The sequence below is a fragment of the Tenrec ecaudatus genome, chromosome X (genome assembly GCF_050624435.1).
Source record: "Tenrec ecaudatus isolate mTenEca1 chromosome X, mTenEca1.hap1, whole genome shotgun sequence".
Taxonomy (NCBI): Eukaryota; Metazoa; Chordata; class Mammalia; order Afrosoricida; family Tenrecidae; genus Tenrec; species Tenrec ecaudatus.
Window position 1 is genome coordinate 24,611,451 of NC_134548.1, and position 13,677 is coordinate 24,625,127.

Consider the following 13,677-nt stretch of genomic DNA (forward strand, 5'->3'; position numbering starts at 1 on the left):
TTAACAGCCAAAACAATTTATTTATAGTACTCAAGCACTCCTGAGTACTAGATCCATCATTTTCTCCTTATCAAAGGAAAATAAAAACTATAACAATTCCCCTTACTACCTTAAATGGCAGTGAAATTGAGTGAGCTAATATAAATGATCAGTGAGAACCCATGCACATCATGGTAACTGAACTGTATGAATAGAAAACAGTAAGTGTTGCAGTATAATTGTTGCTGCACACTATTAAAGCTCAGAAGGGAGGCCAGTCTTGGCCAGTGAACTTCTGAGTGTTGGAAGTGTGCTACATTAACAGGCAGGATTTTCGCTAACACCAGTAGAGCTTGCCTCGATGACTGTAGTTTGATAGTACTCGCTGACACATGTGAAACAAAATTGTTGTTGATGACAATATAGATATATCGAAGACTTTTAGCTAAGGACAATATGGGTTCCAACCCCATAATCCTACCTATACTCTCTTGCTTTATGACCAAATTCTTGTAACTTTCTGAACTTCAGTGTGTTTACCTGACTAATAAATTCATGATGATTGCTTTGACTTTCCTACCACAACCCTTAGTTAGTAACCAAGTACTTGAACCATGGTGCCACCAGGGATGCTTCGCCTAATCAATAAAGACAATGATCACTACTTAAAGTAGTAGTTCTCAATTTGGGGCAATTTTGCCCCACAAGGGAGACTTGAGAATGTCTGAAGGGATTTTTGATGGTCATAACAAAAGGGGATATTACTGACACTTAGTGGGATGCTGCTAAACACACAAAGCACAAGTAACCCCACCTCAACAACAAATTATCATCTAGCCCCAAATTCTAAAATTCCAAGGTTAAAAAGCCCTGTCTCCAGGGGCTGTTGTGAGGCTCAGATAAGATCTCTTATAGGGGGAACACACATAGGAAAATACTTTATATATAAAAAGTGCTCCAAATACTATTATTTTCTCCATTGATATTTTTATGAGAATTTCAAAAATATTGCTAAAAGTCATAGAAACCTACATTAAACAATATCAAACGGAGGGGGACTTCCGGGAAGATGGCGATGGAGTGACACACACCAGAGGGACTCCACAGAATCCAGCCCAGGAGAGTTGCTCAGAGTGAAATTCAACGCCACTGGATCGCAGGAGGTGCATCATAAAGATAAGTAGGCACAGATCCACGGGGTTTTGAGGGGCTGGGGGCTTTTGCCTTACCTCAGTGGAAGCCGGCTGGGGCTCGACCCTAGTCCTGTTGCCGGATCTGCCCAAGCCGGGACCATTTGGAGCCTGTAGCAGGGCTTGGTCTCAGCACAGCCACAGTTTTTCCCTATCTGCCTCAGGGCAGGAACAGGACTCTTGCGGCTCCACCGGCAGGGATCGGGGTTCATCTACATTGTTGCTTCTGTTTGCGTCTCTGCTTTATATTCCCACACAGCCTTGGAGGGCTGCGCAGGGGCTTTTTCAAGGCAGAGCCGCAGCCGCGCCGCGTGGTCTGAGCAGGGAATAAACCCAAACCCCCACAGCTCCATAGGCAGGGATCAAGCTTCAGCTACACGGCGGCGTCTGTTAACATCTCTGCTCTCTCTCCCCCCATTTCTCTGGGGGCGGCTCAGCAGTTTTCTTGCGACCCTTCTTGGGGCTCAGCTGCGAACTACCGCTGGGGCTTGGGGCAGGGAGTAAGCCCTTGTAGATCCACAGGCAGGGAGTGGGACTCAGCTACATAGTTTCTTTTGCTTCCCTCGCTTCCCTGTACCCCTGCACAGTCTAGTCTCACTTTTTTTATTTTTCTCACCCCCCTTGTTCCTGCCCTGCTCTCTCACACTCCATTGCAGACTTACGGGGCACTCCCATTGCCCTAGGGCATTTGCTCCTGGGTCACACCCAGCTAGGTGAGCTCCACCCTGCATAGATAGCCCAAGGCTAGGGTAAGGCCTGCTTGCTCTCCAGGGGATACTCCTCAGACTTCTCACCAGGGAGTGCCTGCCTGTGTACCTGGGGACATAAGGCAGCTCAGCCAACACTTATCAATACTCAAACCAATAGCGGGAACTTCAGCCCAGCCTCTGCAACACTGGTGCAGGCAGTCGATCTGCCATCTGGGGCACTCCCCTGATAGGGAAGCCACAGGAAGATAAAGTGGTAGGTTAATCCCATAGCAAAATCAGCTGTAGGCAGATCGAAGAAGAATTCCTATAAGTCTTCCAGAGAGAGACTAGAAAATGGCACCTGGTCCCTCAAAAACAACTCAACGCAAACAGCCATCACCCCCAACGACCTCAAAGAAAAAACAGGAGAAACAAAAGGCAAAGGAAGAAGATGTCCTGAACATAACAACATACATAGAAGAAGCAGATATTGAGATGTCATACAAAGAAGCTCTCAGAATGGTGCTTGGAGCGATGCAGAATATGAGGGAAACACTACAGAAAAAGGATGAAATGATAGAGGAGATAAAAGACATATACCAAAGGAAAATACAGGAGCTTGAGGAGCAGGTAACGAAAAACAATAGCAGAATCATGTTCCTTGAGAATCGTTTGGAGGAATCAGAGAACCGCATCAGTGGCGTGGAGGACAGCCAAGCAGACTTTAATAAACGTGAACAAAAATCGAATAAGAGCATCAGAGAAGCCGAAGAAAACCTAAGAGCTATGTCTGATGCTATGAAGCGGAACAACATTAGAATTATTGGCCTACCGGAGGAAGACACAACAAAGAAGTCATCTGCAACAATAGCGAGAGAATTCTTGGAGGAAAACTTCCCCAGCCTAATGAATGAAAACCAAGCAACCATCCAGGAGGCTGAAAGAACACCAGCACGACGGGACCCCAAGAAGAAATCACCAAGGCACATAATAGTTAAACTTTCAAACTTTGAGGAAAAGGAGAAAATCATGAGAGCAGCTAGGGAAAAGCAAGCAATCACATATAAAGGTTCCCACATAAGGATATGGTCAGACCTATCAGCAGAAACTATGAAAAAAATGAGAGAGTGGAGTAACATATTCCAAAAATTGAAAGAAAACAACGCAAATCCAAGAATACTCTACCCAGCCAAATTATCAATCAAGATCGATGGAGAAGTAAAAGTCTTCCCAGACAAGGAAAAACTCAAGAAATACGTTACAACAAACCCAGCATTACAAAAGATCCTCGCTGACTCAGTATGGGCAGAAGAACAACACTCACCAAGCACAAATAAGACACCAGCACATAGAACAACCTCACCCAGAGCACAACAAATAGAAAACAGACCCCAAGATAGCAATGGCTTAAGGATGGAAAGAAGTCAAGAATGATACACACACAAAACACACACTAATGAGAAAGGAAAGTAGGAAAACTCCCAACACAAAAAGTATAAAATGGCATCACAGAGGCCGCACATGGAGATATGGAGATAATAACCCTGGATATCAATGGCCTGAACTCAGGCATTAAAAGACTGAGACTAGCAGAATGGCTTAGAAAACACAACCCATCAATTTGCTGCCTACAGGAGACACATCTCAAGGCTACAGACAAAAATAGGCTGAGAATCAAAGGCTGGAGAAGGACCTACCAAGCAAACAGCAACACAAAAAAAGCAGGGGTTGCAATCCTTATCTCGGATAAAATTGACCTCAAAGTGCAAACCATAAAAAGAGATAAGGAGGGACACTATATAATGCTCAAGGGAATGATAGACAATGGACCACTAAGCATTGTAAACATATATTCCCCGAATGAGAGACCAGCTCAATACGTGAACCAAACACTCCAAAAGATTAAGAAAGAAATCACAGACTCGACAAATATAGTGGGTGACTTCAACACACCACTCTCTAAGAAAGATAGATCACAGGGAAAGAAACTCAACAAGGAGACTAGAGAGCTAAACTCCACAATTAGACAATTTGACCTAATAGATATTTACAGAGCTTTTCATCCAAATACAAAAAAATTCACATTCTTTTCAAGTCCTCATGGCACATATTCGAAGATAGACCACATGCTGGGGCATAAGGCAAATCTACATAAATTTAAGCACATTGAAATAATACAGACCTCTCTCTCTGACCACTGTGCCATAAGACTGGAAATCAACAAAAGGAAGACAAAGAAAATAAGAGCAAATAATTGGAGAATGAATAACTCTCTACTGCAAAAGAAGTGCATACTGGTGCGGATCCGAGACGAAATCAGGAAATTTCTCAAAACCAACGAAAATGAGCACACGACGTACCAAAACTTATGAGACACAGCAAAGGCAGTCATCAGAGGAAGGTTCATAGCAATACAAGCACACCTGAGAAAGGAAGAGAGACTCATGACGGATACGCTGACACAAAATTTACAAAAACTAGAGCTGAGTCAGCAGGTCAACCCTACTAATAGCAAAAGAAAAGAAATTATAAAAATCAGGGCTGAGATACAGGAGAGGGAAAATAAAAAAACTATGGAAAAAATTAATATCGCTAAAAGTTGGTTCTTTGAAAAGATAAACAGGATCGATAGACCATTGGCAAACCTAACCAAAGAAAGGAGGGAACAAATCTCAATAGCAAGAATAAGGGATGAAAGAGGGGTCATTACAACAGACCCTAATGAAATCGAAAGGATAGTTACACAATACTATGAAGGATTGTACTCCAATGAATTCAACAATTTGGAAGACATGGACAAATTCCTGGAAAAACAATCCCTCCCTAGACTATCCTCGGTGGACATCAAGAATCTCAACAGACCCATCGCAATAAAAGAAATAGAAAAGGTTATCAAGGGATTACCAACACAAAAATCCCCTGGACCAGATGGATACACTGGAGAATTCTACCAAGCATTCAGGGAAGAACTAATACCAATCCTACACAAACTTTTCCAGAACATAGAAAAAGATGGCAAACTCCCACACTCCTTCTATGAAGCTAGTATAACTCTGATACCCAAACCGGGCAAGGATCCCACAAGAATCGAGAACTACAGACCGATATCCCTAATGAACATTGATGCAAAAATCCTTAACAAAATACTAGCCAACAGAATACAAAAGTATATAAAACAAATAATTCACCATGACCAAGTGGGATTCATACCAGGGATGCAGGGATGGTTCAACATACGAAAGACCATTAGTATTATTCGTCACATTGACATGAAAGAGTATAAGAATCACATGATAATATCAATAGACGCAGAAAAAGCATTCGACAACATCCAACACCAATTCCGGTTTAAGACACTAGCGAAAATAGGAATGGAAGGAAAGTTCCTCAAGACAATACAAGCTATATATGAAAAACCAACAGTCAAAGTCATAGTCAATGGAGAAAAGACTAACACAATCCCACTGAAAAAGGGAACCAGACAAGGATGCCCCTTGTCTCCACTCCTATTTAATATCGTGCTGGAGGTTTTAGCTAACAGCATAAGGCAAAGAAGTGACATCAAAGGTATTCGTCTGGGGAAGGAAGAGGTGAAACTATTGTTATTTGCAGGTGATATGATTTTATATATGGAAAATCCCAAAAGTTCCACAAGGGGAGTACTGGAAGCAATAGAAGAGTTTGGCAGAGTGGCAGGATACAAGATCAACAAACAGAAGTCCATCGGACTGTTATACACATCAGATAAGACCACAGAACAAGAGATCAAAAAGGTGGTACCCTTCACAATAGCCAAACACAAACTGAAATATCTAGGGATACACTTGACTGGAAAAAAAAAAGATCTATACAGGGAAAACTATAGAACACTATTACAAGAAACCAAGAGCGCCCTCAACAAATGGAAGAATATTCCATGCTCTTGGATTGGGAGACTTAAAATAGTTAAGATGTCAGTTCTGCCAAAAGCACTATATAAGTTTAATGCTATCCCGATACAATTACCATCATCTTTCTTCAAAGAAATGGAAAAACTGATTACCAACTTCATATGGAGAGGGAAAAAGCCCAGAATTAGCAGAGAACTCCTCAAGAAGAAGGACACTGTGGGAGGGCTTGCTTTACCTGACTTTGGCACATACTATACAGCCACAGTTCTCAAAACTGCATGGTATTGGTACAATGACAGATACTCAGACCAATGGAAAAGAACTGAAAACCCAGAAATAAAAGCATCAGCATACACACAGCTGATCTTTGACAAGGGCCCCAAAAAGATCAAATGGGAAGCAGATGCCCTCTTTAACAAGTGGTGCTGGACAAAATGGATATCAACATGCAGAAACATGAAGCAAGACCCTTATCTCACTCCATGCACAAGAATAAACTCAAGGTGGATCACAGACCTTGAAGTTAAACCCCAAATTATTAGGGCCATCAATGAGGGAATTGGGACCAACTTGAGAACTTTGGCGCAGGGAATACACAGACTATCAGAAATAGGGAAGGACACAAACACAGAGGAGGCACAATTCGACAAATGGGATATACTGAAGATAAAACACTTGTGTACATCTAAAGAATTCACCAAGAGAGTAATAAGAGAGTCCACAGACTGGGAAAACATCTTTAGCAATGACACATCAGACAAAGGCCTTATTACTAAAATCTACAGTACTCTGCTAGCTTCCAAAAAGAAAAAAACCAATAGCCCACTTGAAAGGTGGGCAAAGGACTTGAACAGAAGTTTCACAGGGGCAGAAATACGAATGGCCAACAAACATATGAGAAAATGTTCCCGATCTTTAGCCATAAGAGAAATGCAAATTAAAACAACAATGAGGTACCACCTGACACCCTCAAAGGTAGCCCAATTCAAAAAATCAGAAAGCAACAAGTGTTGGAGGGGCTGTGGGGAGACAGGAACTCTCATCCACTGCTGGTGGGACTGTAAGTACGTACAGCCACTATGGAAATCAATCTGGCGATACCTAAAACAGATGGAAATAGAGTTACCATATGACCCAGCAATCCCCCTACTGGGCATATACCCAGAAGAGGCAAGAAACAAACCAAGATCAGACAACTGTGCTCCAATGTTCATTGCGGCACAGTTCACAATTGCAAGGAGTTGGAAGCAACCCAAATTTCCATCAACTGACGACTGGATTAAAAAACTGTGGTATACACATACAATGGAATACTACGCATCACTAAAAAGCAGTGATGAACGTATGAGGCACATAGCGGCATGGAAAGAACTGGAGGAAATCATGCTAAGCGAAGTAAGTCAGGCAAAAAAGGACAAGTACAACATGAGCCCGCTGAGGTAAGAATTTAAAAAAAAAATTTTTTTAAGCAAAATTGACATAGGGAAAAAAGCTACTGTATACAAACATTTTAGGGGTGAAGACGGTGTAGTATGGAAGAGACCAGACCAAAACCAGGGATGTACATGGTAGACAATGGTGGAGGAGGTGGGGAAAGGAAAACAAAAGGATGAATACAAGGAAGAAAAGGGTAGTGGGGTCATGGGGCATTAATCCACCCAAGGGGAGGGTATTGTTTATATCTCCACAGGGAAAGTGGGACCAGACTTCAACCCAGTGTCGCAAGGTGTGAATGCAATATCCCGGCGTGGAGGAGGGAACCGGTGGAGAGGTCTGGGAGGCTGGCCCCAGCACCATAAATTAAGTGGATTCCTGCCCCTCCCCCAAAAAGAATTTGTTCCAAAGGACGACATTGACTCTGCAGCTATGGGAGATGGACATATTTGATCAGAGCACACGGGAGCAGATGAAGGGGCAGGAGGAGAGAGTGGAGCACAGCCTGGCCCACCAGGCCGTGATGATGATGTTCCTGAGTAGAGCAGCCAGTCCACAGAGAGAACAACATGGCTGGCCCTACTATGAGACATGATGCCCCTCAGTGACTAAGGGCGATACAGGGGACAGCACCGGAGACATGGTGTGCGAATTGCACCTGATCTGATCCCACCACACCGAGGCAAATCACTGGGGGAGTGCAGCAGAACAGCAAGGGAATGGAGTGGCAAGGTCCCCAGGGAATGCTGAAAGTGGACTTTGGGGCCAGGGCGTGGTGCCCCAACAGACTGGACTGGAAAACCCTCCTAAGGGCCAACAAACGATCCCTGGACTAACTACAAGCTTTTCTCTTGTGAACTGTTTTGTTCTGTTCTTTGTCAGGGGTTTGTTTTTGTTGTTTTGTTGTCTGGTTGCAAACTGTTGCTTTGTTTTCCTCTGTCTAGTTTTCGTGCATGTTAGTGACTCCACAGGTCTGTCTGAATAGGACAGGCTGGATGAACTATCTGGAGGAAAAATAACGGGACTGACAGTTCCGGGGGGACGTGGGGTGGGGGGCTAGGGGGGTAAGGAAGTGGTGTTAACAAACCCAGGGACAAGGGAAAAACATGGGACCCCAAATGGTAGAGAAGGGGGAGTGGCAGGCCTGGTGGGAAATGATCAAGGGTAAGGTTGCTTAGAGAAGAGGTATACTCTAGCCCAGGTGGCGATGAAGCTTGGTAGTAGGGCAGGAGGAAGGTCAAGGGAGATGGAGGAAAGAGCTAGGAGTCAAAGGGCATTCATGGAGGTCTAGACAAAGACATGTACATGCAAATATATATAGGAGGATGGGGAAATAGATCTATGTGTCTATATTTATAGGTCAAGTATTAAGGTGGCAGAAGGACCTTGGGCCTCTACTCAAACACTCCCTCAATGCATGAATACCTTCTTTTATTAAATTGGAACTCTATGATGCTCACTCTCCCGACACAACGGCTGGAGCCAAAGTGGGTGAACAAGTAAATGTGGTGAAGAAAGCTGATGGTGCCCGTCTATCAAAAGAGATAGTGACTGGGGTCTTAAAGGCTTGAAGATAAACAAGCGGCCATCTAGCTCAGAAGCAACAAAGTCCACATGGAAGAACACACCAGCCTGTGTGATCGAGTGGTCCCTAAGGGATCAGTTACCAGGCATCAAAGAACAAAAAATCATATCATTGACTGCACACCTCCATGATAGGATCGCTGAAGACAAATGGGTGCATAAGCAAATGTGGTGAAGAAAGCTGATGGTGCCTGGCTATCAAAAGAGATAGTGTCTTGGGTCTTAAAGGCTTGAAGGTGAACAAGCGGCCATCTAGCTCAGAAGCAAATAAGCCCACATGGCAGAAGCACACCGGCCAGTGCGATCACGAGGTGCCCAAGGGACCAGGTATAAGGCATCATGCAAAAATATATATATATATAAGTGTGTGTATGTATGTGTATATATGTATATATATATCATATTAAATGAAGGGGGAAGTGCAGAGTGGAGACCCAAGGCCCAAGTGTCGGCCAATGGAGATCCCCTCATAGAGGGGTTTAGGAGAGGAGATGGGTTAATTAGGGTGTGAGGTAGTATCGATGAAGAACACAGCTTTCCCTCAGATCCTGGATGCTTCCTCCCCCCAACTACCATGATCCGAATTCTACCTTGCAGGGCTGGATAGGACAGAGGCTGTACACTGGTACATATGAGGGTTGGAGGTACAGGGAATCCAGGGTGGATGATATCTTCAGGACAAAGAGTGTGATGGACGAAGCTGGGAGAGTGGAGGGTGAGTGGGTTGGAATGGGGGAACCGATTACAAGGATCCACATGTGACCCCTTCCCTGGGAGAGGGACAGCAGTAAAGGGGGGAAGGGAGACTCCGGATAGGGCAAGATATGACAAAATAACGATGTATAAATTACCAAGGGCATATGAGGGAGGGGGGAATGGGGAGGGAGGGGGGAAAAAAAGAGGACCTGATGCAAAGGGCTTAAGTGGAGAGCAAATGCCTTGAGAATGATTGGGGCAGGGAATGTATGGATGTGCTTTATACAATTGATGTATGTATATGTATGGATTGTGGTAAGAGTTGTTTGAGTCCCTAATAAAATGTAAAAGAAGAAAAGAGAAAAAAAATAAACAATATCAAACCATGAATGTAAAACTATTGTTTCTTGATGTATCCTTTACCTAGGCTTATACATTTTTAAAAGTAATGTTTCCATCTCAGTAACCCTTCCCATGAAATATTAGAAGGGTGACATATGGGAAAGTACATGAAGCAACAGAAGATGGAAGGAATACAACGAGTTACTGTACCCAAATGCATTGGTCAGCATTCAATCATTTCAAGAGATTAGGATATGATCAAGAAACAATTGTATTGTGGAGAGAGAGTGTGGTGGAAAGGGGAACCGATTATCAGGATCTACATATAACCTCCTCCCTGGGGGATGGACCACATAAAAGCGGGTGAAGGCAGACGTCAGACAGTGTAAGATATGACAAAATAATAATAGCTTATAAATTATAAAGGGTTCGTGAGGGAGGGGTAACAGAAAGGGAGGAGAAAAATGAGGAGCTGATACCAAGGGCTCAAGCAGAAAGCAAATATTTGAGAATAATGATGGCAGCAAATATACAAATGTGGTTGACACAGTGGATGTATGGATTGTGATAAGTTGTACGAGCCCCCAATAAAATGATTTTTTAAATGATCCTAAGGAAATCAAAAAAGAAAAAAAAGCAATGTTATTGAAGAAGTCCAAGCTACACTGAAGGCATTGGTGAAAACAAGGCACCAGGAAAAGGCAGAATAGCAACTAAAATATTTCAATAAGCCGATTAAGCACTCACTAATTTGTGCCAAGAAATTTGGAAAACAGTTACCTGACTAATGACTGGAGGAGATCCATATTTTTGTCCATTCCAAAGAAAAGTGACCCAATAGATTAGGGAAAATAGCAAACAGTATAATTAACATAATATGCAGTTAAATTTTTGCTAAAGATAATTCACAAACAGTTCAGCATTACACTAACAAGAAGCTGCCAGAAATTCAAATTGGATTCAGACGAGGCCATAGGCTCCATGTATATATATAAAAACATATTACATTACTTTTTATATGTAATGTATTACTTATTATACATATAGCTATATATAGCATATATATTATATATATATATTACTTTTAGAATATATTGAGGAGACTTGGTGGCACAGTGGGTTAAGCATTGAGTTGCTAACCTCTAGGTTTGTAGTTCAAAACCACCAGCCACTCTCTAGGAGAAAGATGAGGCTTTCTACTCCTGGTAAGCATTACAATCTCAGAAGCCCACACTGGCAGTTCTACTGTGTCCCATAGGGTCATCATGTGTTATAATGGACTTAATGGTAGTGAGTTTGGTTTTGATATTTTCTTTTAGAATCTACTAAGGAAAGGAGGGATGAGGAAAAGACAAGGAGCTTTCTGCCATATATCGTGATCCACTATCTACAACTCTGCATATCTTCTATTAGCTTTGGGGTATGCCCTTTAAATGAGTATTATATATTATAAACCCTGAAGTTATGAGGCTTCTTTGTTAAATAGTAGCTGTCAACACTTATATAATTACTAAGTAAGTGATAACGTTTAAACACTTTCCATATTCATCCATTCCTCAGAGTTCTAGCCCTGAACAGCCTACCAAAAGTGTAACTTGATTAGTAATTGGCCATGCAAATACAGTGCAAAGTGATTGCAATTACATTTATAATGCTGGGAAAAATAAGTGTGGTGGATAAGAATTTATAGAGATAGGTGATATAGGAATCTTCATCTATTACTGGTGGGAACACAGACTTATGCCATTTGATTTATTCAATTAAGTATATGAACACCCACTCTAAGGTAAACAAGTTGACAACCTCCAGAGAATTATTATATTTATGGTATGGAAACTGGTGGAAGTTAGAGTTGATGAGGTAATTTCGTGACTGAAACCTGGGAGGATGGATAGTTAAAAGCTCGTCATTGTGATGTACTTGCTCATTCTTCAACATTAGCAAGGCTGTCCTATGGCAATTGTCTTGGAAAGCCTTACTCCAACCACCTGCATCTGAACCTGAACCTCTAGATTTCTTTTTTGTTTTCATAACTCAAAGAACATTTTGAATGAATATAATTTGAGTCCCCTGAGGATGCGAAAACTTTTGTTTTATGTGTAACTTCCTTGCTTTCTCAACACTTTAAAGAGGTCTACTGCAGCAGATTGATCTAATTCAGTGTGTCATTTGAACTCTTCACTGCTGCTTCTATGAGCCTTGATTGTGGATTCAAGCAAAATGAATTCCTTGACAACTTCTCGAGATATTCTCAAAATTCAGGTGGCGTAGACTAAAACTTCTGTTTTGGCTGTAGTGGACTTGTTTTCATTTTTCCATAGCTTCAACCTGAACTTACATAAGAGTAATTGGTGGTCTGTTCCACAGTCAGCTCCTGACTTGCTTTTAGCAGCTGATACTGAGATTCTCCATTATCTTTTCCTACAGTAGTCAATTCTATTTCTGTATATTCCTTCTGGGACAGTCCATGTGTAAAGTCACCTTTGGTGTTGTTGAAAAGAGGCATTTGCTATGAACAAGTCATTGGTCTTGCAAAATGCTATCATGAGATTTTCAACTTCATTTCTATCACCAAAAACTTATCTCCCAACCACTGTTCCTTGCTCTGTATTTCCAACTTTTGCATTCCAATTGCCAACAATCATCAATGCATCTTGATTTTATGTTTGATCAATTTCTGACCAAAGACTTTGATAGAACTCTTCAACTTTATCATCACTAGTTTTAGTGTTTAGTGCATAAATTTGAATAATAGTTGTATTGATTGGATTTCCTTGATTGCAGACTGATATTAACCTATCACAGAGAGCATTATACGTCAAGATAGATCTTGAAATGTCACTTTTGACTGTGTATGCAATGCTATTCCGTGTGATTGTCTCATTTGAGGCACAGCAAAACACGGTTTTCTGATTCAAAATAACCAATACCAGTCCATTAGAGCACATTAATGCCTAAAATGTTGATTTTCACCCGTCATTTCATTTTCTCAACTTCCAATTTTTCTAGATTCATTCCTTATACATTCCAAGTTATAATTATTAATTGATGTTTGCAACTGTTGCTTCTCATTTTGAATTGAACTCCACCAGTAAATGAAGGCCCCCCAAGGCGCCCACCAGTTTTACTCTGTCCATATTGAGAAGGGAACTTTTCCTCCGTCATAGTTTGAGAGCCTTTTGACCCGAAGGGCTCATTTTCGGCATTAACTCAGCAATGTTCTGCTTTTTTTTTCATCGTGTTTTCAGTATCTGATAATGTTATGTTGCTGTCCAGCATGCTTTCAGTGCTTAATTAATTCCTTGGAAGTAAACAATTTATTCCTTCTTCACAGTCGGTTCTTAGTCTGGACACAATGCTGTAACTTGTTCACTTTGGGTGACCCTGATAGCATTTGATATCCTAGTTTAATAAATATTCCTATGATTTTGTAGCTCAAAACAAAACAGAATAGAACAGCTGGTCGTTGTATACCATAGAGTACTTTGTTATTTTGCAACAATCAGAAGAAATGGATTAGATGCCATAACGATATAACTAGATCTTAAAAACTTAGTAAAGAAAAGAAAAACAGGGTGGAAAGGGGGGACCGATTACAGGGATCTACCTATAACCTCCTCCCTTGGGGACAGACAATAGAAAACTGGGTGAATGGAGACGTTGAACAGTGTAAGATATGACAAAATAATAATTTATAAATTATCAAAGGTTAATGATGGAGGGGAGATCAGGGATGGAGGGGATAAATGAGGAGCTGATGCCAGTGGCTTAGGGGGAGAGCAAATATTATGAGACTGATGAGGGCAATTAATGTATAAATGTGCTTTATAAAATTGATGTATGTATGGATTATTATAAGTTGTATGAGCCCCC

The 13,677-nt window shown here is 41.6% G+C and overlaps 1 non-coding gene across 1 annotated transcript; it reads left to right on the plus strand.

Annotated features, from left to right (window-relative positions):
* The first annotated feature begins 223 nt into the window (after positions 1-223).
* Positions 224-375, plus strand: LOC142435293 (small nucleolar RNA SNORA62/SNORA6 family). The gene has a single exon (XR_012781376.1). It is a non-coding gene; the product is annotated as a small nucleolar RNA SNORA62/SNORA6 family (small nucleolar RNA).
* Positions 376-13,677: the final 13,302 nt, after the last annotated feature.